We start from the raw sequence: 14,116 nt of genomic DNA on the forward strand, positions 1-14,116 counted from the left end.
ACCACAAACACTGCAAGCAAAAGGCTGGCAGGGCCCCCAGAAAAAATGCCCACCCCATCCGCTGCAAACAAAAGGCTGGCAGGGTCCGGTTGCACTTGCACCGGCAGCCGAAACGTTGAGAATGCCCGTTCAGCCCCTCTACCAGCTCGCTCTGAACGTGCTCCGGAAGCGCTTCAATGCTCCGGAAATCACAAGGATGACATCAGAGTCACGTGAAGAAGAGAGGGCGGGCCGTTAGTATGGTCCTTTTCTCGAATGGGAAGTAGTCGCCACCTTAGCTAGCTGCCTGGTTGGCAGCTGTTTGCACAGCTGGTTCGTTGAAGCGATGTGATCAAAAGAGATCTGTAGTAGGCGTTAAGTGAAGAGTCTGACCAGTAAACAAAGAGAGCATGAAAAATAGCTTATCTACACCTTCAAAGTAAGTAGGTGGCATCGTTTGGGGGAAAAGTAACATGCACTCTATGGACCGGTTACGAGTTTGTGAGGCTGCTAGCGCACAGAAGAGGAGGATGCCACTGTTGGGTTGATGACAGAGAGTGGAACATGCGACTTTCAACTCACCCCGATTTCGGAGACTACCCTTTCCGTAGAGTCAAGTTTAAAATGGGCTTTCACTGAATGAAAGCCCCACTTCTCCCATCAATCCGTTAATAATCTTTACTGACTTCCAGATGACCACTCGCCGAAAACAATACACGCCCCTACTTTGAAACTGTTACATTTATGCCTGGAAAATCTGTTTCTTTGGGAACTTTGTGCTGCATTCATAAAGTCGCGAAATACAAATCGGATATCTATATCTGCATTAAGTGATTTTATTCATTTCTGAACAGCACGTTGTGTTCGTTTGCAGATTAAACTGCCTGCGCTCAACGGTGTGTTTAGCATAATTCCACCTTTTTATCTTCTTTGCTCCCTCGTCTGGTTCGCTGTGCATTCCCACATTACCTCCACGTCCACTCTTCCTGGTCCCAGTACTTGCCTCATGACACGGGACCTTCTTCTATTTCTTTAAATCCCTATAACTCCTTCCCCACATCCACATCACTCAGTTTTTCCTGCCTGGCAGGTTGGACTTTTTCTTCCCGTGTGGGGCACCGGGGAGCACCGATTGCTGGCCCCCCAGGGGAGGAGGTGGAGGCTGTGTGGCGGGGCCTTTGGCTCCCTCGGGTGCGGCGCTGCTCCTGGGCCCCCTGCTGGGGGTTGGGGTCCCAGTTGAGCGGGATTGCCTTGCTCGGTTCTTTGCTGGGCACCGGACCGCAGCGTGGGCAATGTGTCCCGGGTCCTACTCGGCCCGGGGGAAGGTAAGGAGAGGGGAGGGGGCTCTCTACTCTCTGTTTTTCCCCTCTCCTGCTAGTATGGCCATCTTGGCAACGCATTCATGCTGGCTCCTTGGTGTGCCTTACGGAGGCTGGTGCCGAGCCCGGTTGGGTTTTGTGAGGTTGTAGGACGGGGCAAGGACATCACTGCCTGGGTCCTGCAGGGCCCGGGATGTGGTAAGGAGTTGGGGGCTTTGTGAATGTTTGTGCCCTGATTCTCCTGCCGTAGGGTCCATGCAACGACATGCCTCCTGTTTGATGCGGCGTTGCCTAGGGGATTGTTTTGTTTGGTTCTTCCCTCTTGGTTGGTGCCTTCTGGCACCCATTAGCTCGACAGGCCGTTTCCTTGTGCTCTGTGTACACATCTTTATTGGCTGCATTTTTGAAGAGGCTCTGACTGAGAAGTGGGGATGTTAAGAAATGATGGCAAGCACTTGGCAGTATGGGCTAGCCTTCCCTTTCTTGTGAGGCCTCTCTGCTTCTTGTCGTGGGGTGACAGTGGCAGAGAGTCTTTGAAAGTGCGGGGGCTCTGTTCTGTCGCAGGCATGTCACATACCACCCGCTCCTCAGACACACACAGCCCAGGATGCACCGGATGTTAGCTGCATTCTCTGCATGCAGCCTGTGAAAACGGCGCAGATTTGGACATGTCTGCAAGCACTATCTTACGGCACTATCTTACGGCTGGAAGGGTAGCAGCCTGGCATAGTCTACACTTCGGGATTTTGAGTATCAGCGGGGCTGACTCGGCCCTTCATCCTTCCAAGGCTGACGCATTGAGGAGAACCAGAGCATGGGGCTACCAGCTACTTGATGCAGGGCTCAATCCAGCTCTCAGTCATGTTCTGTGTATACAGGTGGCGAGTTAATGGTGTGTTTGGGTCTGTGCTAGCCATGGACGTGGGCTCCTTGTCCTGTCCTCTTCCTCTGAACTGCGCGGGGGACGGACGAAGGAGATTAATTTCTTTTCCCTTGTCCGGCATGGAATTATAGAAACTGCTAATGTATCATGGAAGTAACGGCCATGCAGGGGGTTCCCAGTGTCTCTTCTTTTAGGGCCTAGGTCCTCCGGTGCCGACGTGTTGCTTTCACGCCTCCTCTCAGACGCGTGAATTAATATGGCAGATGGTGGCACATGTCTGGGCTTAAAGGGGTTCTCAGAGCCCCTGGTGCCGGTGGAGGGGGCTGTCCCTTCAGTGAGTTTTCCATTATAGGCATACCCCAGGTATGGGGTTGCCTTTGGTGTCTGCTATCCAGGATGGATTGCATTGCACCGCTTTCTGACAGTATTCTGCCCATTGACGCTGGCCTGTTGGCTCCTCTGTCGGCAGAGGGGGCCATAGTCTGCTGGACTACTGGGCTGTCCTGTATCCTCCTTTTGATAGGTCAGATCTTTTTCTGGGCTGACAAGCATGCTGTTATATTACGGTGCAGGCCTGCTTCAACGTCCTGTGATTTTCCACTGGCAAGTGCAGTGGCTGGTGGTTTTCCCTGGCTCCTCGTCTCTATCTTCGCGGCAATGTATGGGACCGTTGGGGTTCGGCTTTCTGGGTAATGGGCTCCTTCCGGAGAGGGATATCAGTTGCCATTCCTGTCTCCTCCTGTCCAGGTTTGCATGGTTAGGACTTTGGTACCCAGCTCACGGACCAAGAAGTTGTCCATGGGATCCGTTCTCTCCGAATTGTTGTTGTGGGTTACCATTTTGCCCGTTCCTCTCCCTGTTCGGGGTCAAGTTTTCTACTCGCGGGTGTTCCTGGTCCCTATGCCTTCTAGGATGTCTCGCCTGCTTATGGGTCTCAAGGCCCTGCACTGCTTGTCCGGATGGAACGCTTCAACGTGGAGGGTTTGTGGAGCATACTCTGGATGTTGTGCAGGGGGGATTGGATGAGATCACAGCGCTTTCGGTTCCGAGTGCTCCCATCCGGGGTGCGATCGGCTCCTGGAGTGTTCTCCATGCTGGTGACTTCCCTGGTGGTGCATTTGGATCTGCAGGGAGTGCAATTTCCCTACCTGGATGATTGGTTGGTCGAGGAGTCTTGTCGGCAGGCTATCCTGCCTCATCTCCCTTTACTCTGCCAGGCATTGCGGGACTGGGGTTTGCTAGTGAACTGGCGGAAGTCTCAGATGGAGCCTTCTCAGGATCTAGTTTTCATTGGGGCACTGGTTTGCACCAGGATGGAGAGGGTGTTCCTGTCCCTAGGGAGGGTCTGTCGCTTGCTGGCTGTTCTGGGCAGGGTTCTCAGAAGGCAGTATGTCTCGGCTCGCCTGTTGCTGAAGTCACGGGGCATGTGGCGTCTTGCGTGTTTTCTAGTTCCTTGGGCCCGTCTTCATTTACGTCCCCTGGTGTCTTATACTCTCTCCCACTGGCTCCCGACGTCTCAGCTTTCGAAGCTTTGATTTCTGTGTCCCCAGCGCTGCGAGTCTCCCTGCTATGGTGACGGGGGGGAGGCGGGGATTCAAAAGCTACAGGCTGAGGTGTCCATGGCCCTTCCTCCTGTGGCCTCTCTTACTACCAACGCCAGCAGAATGGGTCGGGGGTCTACATTGGGGGTCCTCTCAGCTCGAGGGTTGTGAGATCTGGGGAGAGCCATCGATCATCCAATTGGCGAGAGTTGTACCATTCTCCGAGCTCTGGTGTACTTTGAGAAGTTGCTGGGCGGTCGGGCGGTTTTGGTCCGAACGGACAATACAATGGCCTTGGCATATGTCAACCGCAAAAGGGGTTCCGGCCGCTCCTTGAATGCTCAGGCAGCGCTGATAGGCACCTGGGGGGAATCGCATCTGGTGTCTCTGGTGGCCTCATGTATCAGGGGGTGGACAGTGTTCAAGCAGATCTTCTCAGACGCCGGTTTTACTCCTCTGCGGAACTGGTCCTGTCGGCCCAGGTCTTTGCGGTGACCTGTGTCAGATTAGGGTCTCCTGTTCTAGACCTGTTTGCATCCCCGGCCTCAGCAGAAGTTCCCCTCTTCTGCTCTCGATTTTCAGGCCGAGAGGTTTGGGGGTGGACGCCCACTCTGTACATTGGCCTTGGGGTTTCCTTTATGCCTTTCTGCCTATTCCCCTTCTGCCCCGGGTGGTTCGGCGCATCAGCGTCCAGGGTGACTGTGTTGTTGTTAGCTCCGTTCTGGTCCGGCCGGAGTTGGTTCCCCTCTCTCTTGGAGCTTCGGTCCTAGGAACCTTGGCTGGTTCCGAGGTGGCCGTGTCCCTTTAAAGGGGATCTGCGGTTGGAAGTCCGCCAGATGCAATGGGCAGTGTGGCTATTACTCAGTCTAGGCTGAGATCTCAGGGGTTCTCAGGTCCGGTAGTTGAGTCCATAATGGATGCTCTTAGACCCTCCACTCTGAAGGTGTTCGGCAGGCATTGGGGCCATTTCCGAGACTGGTATGGGCGTTCTGGGATCCCTCCCCTGCGTTCTGGCCTCCCTGCTATCCTTCAATTCCTCCAGAAGGGGTTTTGACAAGGGCCTGGCGGTTTTTCCAGGCTTCGTTCTCAGTGGGCCTCCATTAAATTCCTTTTGGGGGACCCTGATGGTCACTTGGATGGGGAGGTGTTGGTGGGGAAGTTGCTCCGGGGATTTTCTTCTTCCCATCCTTTTACTGATAAAGGGCTTCCCCTTTGGGATCTCTTTTTGTTTTACGGTTCCTTCAAGGGCCTCCTTTTGAGCCCATTTCCGAGATTGATATCAAACATCTTACACTGAAATCTGCTTTTCTTGTTGCCATCACTTCTGCCCGTAGGCTTGGGGAGATTGGGCCTCTCTTATGTCACCCTCCTTTCCTGAGGGTGCTGCGGGACTCGGTGGTGCTGAGGTGTGGTCCGAAGTTACTCCCTAAAGTTGTCTCTCGATTTTCACACCTCTCAGGATCTGGTACTCCCTGACTTATTTCATGATCCGGAAATGCCTGAGGAGGTGGCTTGGCATAACATTGATGTCCGGCGGGCCATGTTGGAGTATTTGGCTAGGTTTGCACTTTTCCGCCAATCTGATAGTCTTCTTATTGCTTGTGGTCTGGCTGTGGCTGGGTTTAAGATATCGGTTTCCATTTTCCAGTGGTTCCGTGTGGTGATCTCCATGGCCTATGTGGCTTCTGACCTGCCTGCGCACGATAAGGGCGGCCCACCAGGGGTTTGGCGGCTTCCTGGGCCAATGCAAGGAGGGTTTCTCTGCAAGAGATTTGTATGGCTGCCGCCTGGGCTGGTCTAAGCAGTTTCATCAACCGCTATGGGTTGAGTTTCTCCCACTCGGCGGTTGGTTGCTTCGGGGTTGGAGTTTTGTCTGTGGGGGATGTGAATTAAGAGTTATTGTGGGTGTGTGTTTTGCTGCACTGTTTTTGGCTCTGTGTCTCATTGGGACCTTTTCGCTGTTGCTGCTTTGGTATACCTCATGTGGTAAGTACTGGGATGAGGAAGAGTGGACGTGGATGTAATGCTCTGATTACTTACCAGTACTCTTCATTACTCCCAGTCCTACTCTTCCTCGTCACAGTGCTGATGACCCGCCTCACCCTCCCTGCGGGGAAGGTCCCATGCTGCGGCTTGGTAATATGAAACTGAGCGACGTGGATGTGGGGAAGGAGTTATAGGGATTTAAAGAAATCGAAGAAGGTCCTGTGTCGGAGCCAGTGGCCTCATGAGGTAAGCACTCTGACGAGGAAGAGTAGGACTAGGAGTAATGAAGATTACCAGTAGGTAATTAGAGCATTAACCCTTCCCTATTGCGTGCAAATGTGGAAGGAAAGGTATTAAAGGCCAAGCTTTGCCTTTGACATCTTAGGCTCTCGATACCTGTTTACGATCCCCTCGGTCCTTTATCTAGTGCAAACCTAGCCAAATACTCCAACATGGCCCGCCGGACATCAATATTACCTCCTCAGGCGTTTTCGGATCATGAAATAAGTCGGGGAGTACCAGATCCCAAGAGGTGTGAAAATTGAGAGACAACTTTAGGGAGAAACTTCGGACCACTCATGTGTTGATCCTTTCTTCTGATTTTAATAGTTTCATTTGTTGTTACTTCCACGTTTCCATTCTCCAGTATGCTCCCATGTGCTTGGTTTTCTGATGTTCTCCCTCTATGCAGATTACCAATCGGGTTATTGGCTGACTTGAGCGCTGTGCCCCTGACATAGGACTACCCTTTCCATATTCAAAATGCTACCAAAAGTGTATCATTGCACTTGCCTGCTTGTTTGGGTTGGTTGCACCCAGTGCTTTAAATGTATAAAAAATAGTGCAGGTACTTCCCAAGCTAGGCTTTAAGTGATTCTTGGCTCAGCAGTGGTAAGGTTCAAAAATTGCTTTTATGCCTGGGACATGCAGGGTCTCCCAGACCCGTTTCTGTTAAATATGCCTGCACTTCCCGTCTAGCTACGTAGTTCTCCATTTGTCTAACGTTCTGTCTTACCATCTATTTGTATGATTTTCTAGTGGTCTCTCTCAACACTTACCCCTGCTCCAATCGTATTTTAATCCCCTCTTTCACTCCAAGTAAGTCCCTTTTTTCTGAGCTTTGTCCATGGGACTCAGGCACACTGAAACACTGAAACATTACAATCAATTATTCCAACCAAAAGCTCAGACTAATGGTGTTCTTTTAAGTCATTTCCCTGAAATGTGATTGTCGGCCCAGTGCAGTCATCTCGCAAAGATGTCTATCAATCCCAGACTTATTTTGACCTGTTTTGGCACCAATGTTGTAGTGTTTAAAAGTTGCCAGGCTTTGAAGAAAAGGAGGGCCCGATAGGCAACTGATAACTATGATCTATGACTAACGAGGTGTTTAGAGTGGAAAGTCACTGATAAACTCTCCCAATCTACATTGACACCGGCTGAGGGACACAGAGTGACGGCATAGATTAATCAATGAGCGTATAGGTGTACAATTTGTCATCAAACCTGATCATCCCAATGAGTTGCTGTGCAGACTTTACTGGGGGGGCAACATACCATGCCTACTTTTTGTTTGAAAAGGGGTTATTTTCTCCCCTTTAATTGCAGAGAGAGGGCCAACTATCCGTAACACTGATGTGTTAGCAGTCTTCCCATGCACGTTTGACTACTTGCAACATGGAGCACAAATGCATGGAAATTCAGGCAACTCTTAGTTACAGTGGATTCTTTGCATAATGTTGTCTGCCATGTATGTAGATAGCGCGAAGCATTTACGTCAATTCCTATGGAATCTGCAAGCTTTTACCAATTGCTAAAAGCTGGTGGATTACATAAGAATGTAATGCACATGGCCCATCATCAGAATCAGATGATGGCGGTTATGCATTTGTTTTTGAAATGTGGAGGGGATGGCGTGGTGGGCATTCAAAGTTTCGTTTTGGGGCCCCACCTGAGCCAGTCAAAACCGTAAACATTCCCTGGAGTTGCAAATTAGGTCTTTTACACTGGGAGACTGAAACATGACTCCTTTAATCTGGCTCATTATTGTGGGAGGAATTTATTTGATAGGACTCCCAATATTTGAAGATAAGGCACAGTGAGATTAAATGATTTGCCCAGCATTACACGCTTTGCTTATGTGGTGAAACCAGGATTTGAGCCAAGTCAGCGATTTCAAGCACTCAGCCACATATCTTTTTTTTTCTGTGATTTGTATAAGTATTTGTTAAGGTTTGGATTTGAAAGATTAAACAATGATTCTATAGCAATGAATTTAAAAGTATGTAAATTACATGAAACGCTATCCTGACCTTATCAGGCCTTGCAAATTCTTAAAAATCCCACTAGACCTGCAGGGTGAGTTCATTAATTAACATATTAAACCTAAGAGAAATGCACTTGCCTCAAGGTGACTGGTGACAAAATATTTACCAGTGCCTTTTGTAGTAGGGTGCATGTGTGCAGCGCATTAAAAAAATGTAACCTTTGATTCGAAGTTGGAGTCTAAGTGGAAATGCATTCTGTGAACACATATATACATTTGACGTCAAGCTTAAAGATAAATTCACTTCTGAGCACAATGTGCGTTTCCTAGAGCCCTGCGGTCGAAGTGGGGGGTAAATAGTAGTGGAGCTATGGATTGTGTAGAAAAATTGGTGTTTCCAGTGAGGCTGGTGAATTTTATAAATGGGCGGGACTGGGAATAAACATTTGCCATAAATATTTGGTAGCGACCGAGCGTAGTGAGTGAACCTTAAATAAGTGAGAAAGGTTCAGGGGGTTTTTAAATAATGGGTTAAACGGTGCATTTTATGCAGCACATTTACAAACAGATTTCTAGGGTAAGTCGTGAAAAATCGATTTGATGCAGGGTCACCAACAGTGAGTGCACAGAAGCATTTCCCAACACATTTTCATACCTTTTCCCACTACAATGCAATTTTCTGCCTTTGTAAAAAAAAATAAGTCATTTAACGCTAAATGCGCCCACAAATGTCCATGCAGGTTACCAATATATGCTCGTATTTACACATAAGAATGTATGTGTTTGCTTTGACCATATTACCAGTAAAGTGTCCTGGCTGGCGGCACCGTGGTGGCTGGTGAGGCTACATAGAAAATGCTCAACATGTTGGCTTTGCCCTTAACGTCAGTTTAAGATGGCATGCCACAGTAATAAAACATGTCAATGCTGGAAGAACACATTACAAATGCCCACACCACCCATACTATGAATACACTTTATGATGGCTTTGACCTCTCAACACAGTTCAAAATGCCATGCCATAGTAAGAAACCCTTTCCAGATTGACTATGTAAGAACACTTGTATTGGCTTTACACTAAACCCCATTATAAAATGCAATTTATAATAAGAAATAATGTTTCATCTTGATGCATAAATGCTACTGCATGTAAGAATGTTCATCTTATTTGCTTTGCCCGCCATGCCACCTGAGAAAACATTTCATTGCACCAATACCACCTTAAGCCCCAGCCTTCGATGCAAACACATATTCATCCACATTCACACCAGCAGGCATGCACCCATACAGGTTCTCTCAATCCTTCACACAAGCACAGAATATTCACACTACATTTGTATTCACATGCGCACCCATGCCCACTAGTCAGACTGCACTCTTTTAGAACGTTGTGTGAGAGTGCTATAGGGGTGCAACTAGACTAACATTTCAGGGCGGGGCTAACCCATCAAATATTGGAAGAGGCGCTAACTTCTGAGATGGTGGAGGAGTGGCAAACGTACTTGTGTAGGGGCATCTAACTTCATTATTCATTGTAATGAGACGGAATCGTACTAAAATGTCACCCTCACAATTAAGACGTTAGAAAATGCAGACTTTTTATTTTGACCCCCCCTTACACCACATATATACATGGGGGTGTATAGAATAAAATATTAATATGGGGGAGCTGCAGGGGTCTCCCCCCGCATATATATATGTGGTGTAAAGGGGTTAAAAAAAAAGCCAGCATTTTCGGCCATCGCAATAATCACATATATCCTAATGAGACTATTCTACTGCAGCTTCAATGTTACAATCGGTTAACTCTCTCCTTTAAGTCTGAGTGTTAGGGAGAATTCTAATTCCCTCACCTAGTGAGTCCCCCAGCAGCTTTGCTGGACTTCTGGAGTTTATTTTTTTCCACTTGGTAAGAGTGTGAGCTTTTCCCCCACTCTTACCTATGTTTTGTCATGTGTATTTCTCTGTTTTTATGATTGTGGACTCTGAAGTACACCACTTCAGTAGCCCCCTTCTTTCTGTGTGCCACCAGCACCTTCAGTGCCGTGGCACAGGGTTGTCTTTGAGACTTCCCCCCGACTCCATTTCTGGGGCTGACTACAGTCCCCCAGAAAAGGGTAAAGTTGCCATTAACTTTACTTAGTTAATCTACCACAGATCCAGTACACCCCATCTTCCATGGAGTACTGGAAAGGGTTAATTCGTATCCCTTTTTATCTGTACCTCCTAGAGCATTGTTTCGCTCTTTTAACATTTAGACTTGGCTGGTGGCAGTGGTATCTACCCTGAACCTTCCTACCGCAATTATATTAGATAACGTGGTATTGTTCTTGGCTATTATATTAGCCTCGAACATAAACCCGCTGGACCGAATCATCTTTCTTTTGGCTCCAGTTGGGTTTATTCGCCATTTCTTTTTGTTAAAGTCCTTCTTGTGTTTTACTTTGCGCAGCAAACTAGGTTCGCCTTCTTTGTTCACTGTCTTTTGGCGGGCTTCTGCTCAGAAGCCCTCCACCAGGCGCCTGGGTGTCTAGGTGGGCTGAATGTGAGGGAGGGGTGTAGTCACCCCCTGCACAGGGTATCCTAGGAAACCCAAGTTGCACTTTCCCATGATTGGCTGAGGTGGTTGTCCGGGCTGGACAAACCCCCCCTGCTGGGTGATTGACAGCCAGACTGTGTGAATGGGGGTTTTGCGCATAAAAGGCAGGTCTCTTGGGCTAGAAGTCAGAGAGTCGCAACTGGAACTACAAGGAACCGAAGAGAAGCGGAGAGAACGACGGCTGCGGCAACTACCCGTCCCGGTGAAGCCCTGCTGCAGTCCTGAGCTATCTACCCTTCAACGACTAAGAGGAGATCCAGTCCGTAGTCTTCTTCCCTTGAGCCTGGTGGGGATAACCAGCTTATCTTCCACAGCCAGAGGATCCACTTCTTTGGTCGAAATCGCTGCACACAGCTGTAGTGGTCCATGTAGCCATTTGAAGAGCCTCTCCTGTTCTTAAGGAGCGCACCTTTTATTCGTTGTCACTGCTGCCGGCTTCATCCCTGTGTGGTGCAGACCCCCTTCAGACGTCCTCCTTCACAACGAAGCTCTAGGAAGCGTGGGTATGCGGGAAACCAGTAACAACTGCCAGGGCACCATTGGAATAAGGTACTGTGTTCTGCTTGAGGAAACTGGGTGAACCCCTTTTCTTCATTTCCAAGGCTTGCCCTTGTCTTACCTCCTTCTTTATAATTTTTTTTTCCGCACATTGACAATATCGAAGTACTCTTGGGTACGTTGAATCGTGAACTATCTGACTGTGTGATCTTCGGCAACAGGCCCCCGGTGCCACTTGACCCTGGCTGCGGCCCTTTGACTTTTGAACTCTTGTCTATGAGTGTTTCTCAATTCTGTCTGCCTAACCAAAATATTGCCTGTGATATTTGCCTCCAACTCCCTCTGGGTATCTCAGGTGCTAAGTGTGTTTTTGCCCCAATAACATTTCATGTCACGGATATGCGTTTATTTAGTAGACCGAACTGTCAAAGTGATCGTAATCGTATTCACGGTAACGTGTTTTGTTCATAACACCGGTTCATTCAAACACAGGGTACGTACCTTGAGACATACTGTAAAAAGTGAATTGGTTAGTTGTAGTATATTTGACGTGTGGTTTGTGTTTAACTTTCATAGAAGTGTTGTGTTCATAACGAATGGTTTAAAAATAAATGTACTTATATTTTTCTACCTGAAACCTTGAGTCAGTGTTTGCTTGAGTCACAGTAATTGTGGTCCCTTTGTGTAATCTCTGCTGCTGCTCATATTCTCTTGAGATAAGCCTGGCTGCTCCGCCACTGCTACCACCCTGACATAGTAGTACAGGCTTGTACCAAAGGTAAAACTTGTATTGCCACCTGTAGTCTCAATTGTGTGTAGTGGTCCGTAAGGGCACTGCACAGGATTCTGCCTAACTCTGGTGTACAGCGGTGAGAATTTGGAAGTAGAGTGATTACACTTAGAGTGCTGCTGTTGCTTGGGTTCAACTAACCACAAGGCTAACACCACTAATTCTATTTAACTAAAAGGAACCATGTCAAATATGAAAAGCTACACTGAAGAGAGTATTTTACTCTATACTGCTGAGGTTCTGAGACCCATGTGTAGGGATAAGAATCTCTCTGGTAAAGGAAATAAATCTGAACTGGTTGCAAAGTTAATGGGGAAAAAGCCTGGAGAGTGGGTCAGAAGGACCTGCCACTCCAGCAAATGTGAGTTTTGATGTTTCTGATTCTGAGAGTGTTACTTTAGAACTGGGGTGCACAACATACGGCCCGCGGGCCAAATGCGGCCCTCCATCCTGCGAAATGCGGCCCGCCAACAGTGTTTACTTTTGTAATGAGATACGGCCCACTTCAAGCAGTTGGCTGCATTTCATTACATAAGTAAACTGATGACAGGGACTGTCTGCACCTCCAACCCAAAGCGGCTATTAACATGATCTTTATCTCCTTTACAATGTATGCCCCCCCCTCCTTTGTTTAGAATTAAAAGCAGTCTGAGTGAGGGGGGGCGGGAGGGGCGGGGGGTGCATACCTGATAATGGAGATAAAGATACGGTTAATAGTCGCTAATTATCAAAAGACGGGGAGCCAGCAGTCTCCCTTGTGTATTATTTATTGTGCGCCAATGTAGGCCATTTAACCTATGCAGTCCAGTTCGCTGATGTCTCACTAGAAAGGCAACATTAGAATCTTCAAAAGCGAACAGGAACTAAAAATCAGAGGTCTGGGGGTAGGGGGGCGAGAACACGCCTTGGTGCACCCCTTTACAATCACATGCCAAGGGGCACTGCTACGCACGCTGTAAGGGGGTTGCCGTGACCCCACAGCAACCCAAAAAATAAATGGGACACGGCGCATGGCAATAGCACCTGTTTTGAAACAGAAGTGAGTAAGAAGCGTATTTCTTATGTAGTAATTCAAAAGTGGAACTGTTTGTGCCGCATGAACTAAAACATGGCTTTGGGTGCCAAGCGGCCGCGTTCTTGGCACTTTGGTCCATGAAGGGCTTGTCTCAAATGATCAGTACTTATTGCCCATTGTGCAGTGGGCTACATCTCTGCCCCAAGCCTATTTGAGCTTTGCCCCCATGTTATATGCAGTGTGTACGTTTTTACCCTTCTTATCGGGTAAACAAAAGCAATACATTTGATAAAAACAAGGCCAATAAAAAAAAATAATTGCAAGAATTACGATTTGAATCCAGCTTCTGCGGGTGCCAGCCTTTCCGATGCGTCAAACCCCCGTCACAACCAGTGCTGTGGCCGAGGCTGGCAGAGGTGCGCGCAGGTGGTCACACGTCATGCCCTAGCTCAGTAAGATCCTGCGCATTGGCAGCAGGCATAGCATCCAGTGCTACCCACCTGCAGAGGTGCCCAATGCATCCAAACCCCGTCACAACCTGTGCTGTGGCGAAGGTTGGCAGAAGCGCGCACAGGTGGTCACACGTCATGCCCTAGCTCAGTAAGATCCTGCGCATTGGCAGCAGGCATTGCATCTAGTGCTACCCACCTGCAGAGGTGCCCAATGCATCCAAACCCCATCACAACCAGCGGTTCGGGTCTGTATGGGTATGTATGCATGGTGTGTGCTTGTTAGTCTGTATGCTGGGGTGGGGGTTGCGGGGTTCAGGTCTGTATGGGTATGTATGCATGGTGCATGCTTGGTAGTCTGTATGGTGGGGGGTCCGGGTCTGTATGGGTATGTATGCATGGTGTATGCTTTGTAGTTTTGTATGGTGAGGGTTTTGGTCTGTATGAGTATTTATGCATGGTGTATGCTTGGTAGTCTGTATAGTTTTGGTTGGGGAGTGGGGGCAATGGGGCACAGTGTTTGGTTGGGGGTGTGAGCCATGGGGCATAGTGTTTGGTTGGGGGGTGGGGACATGGGGCATAGTGTTTGGTTGGGGCCATGAGGCATAGTGTTTGGTTGAGGGGTGGTGGCCATGGGGCATAATGTTTGGTTGGGGGCAATGGAGCATAGTGTCACACTCCAAGAGTGAACCCAATAATAAAGCTAAAACAGGCACAATTAGGAGATGAACATCCTTTGCTTTTTGTGGAAACCTGACTCAACGAAGGCCAAACTCCTCTTTGCCAACCCA

General features: G+C 48.5%; 1 protein-coding gene across 3 annotated transcripts in view; it reads left to right on the top strand.

Annotated features, from left to right (window-relative positions):
- The first annotated feature begins 212 nt into the window (after positions 1–212).
- Positions 213–14,116, top strand: part of NFXL1 (nuclear transcription factor, X-box binding like 1) — a 1,058,117-nt gene continuing 1,044,213 nt past the window's right edge. The window contains exon 1 of one of the 3 annotated variants that reach the window (XM_069631709.1): positions 213–418. The gene's annotated coding sequence lies outside the window, so the exon portion shown is untranslated. The remainder of the gene's footprint in view (positions 419–14,116) is intronic. The other 2 variants (XR_011282282.1, XM_069631710.1) reach the window with 2 other exon arrangements.

Source organism: Ambystoma mexicanum, chromosome 6q, assembly GCF_040938575.1.
Source record: "Ambystoma mexicanum isolate Mex_15411 chromosome 6q, UKY_AmexF1_1, whole genome shotgun sequence".
Lineage (NCBI taxonomy): Eukaryota > Metazoa > Chordata > Amphibia > Caudata > Ambystomatidae > Ambystoma > Ambystoma mexicanum.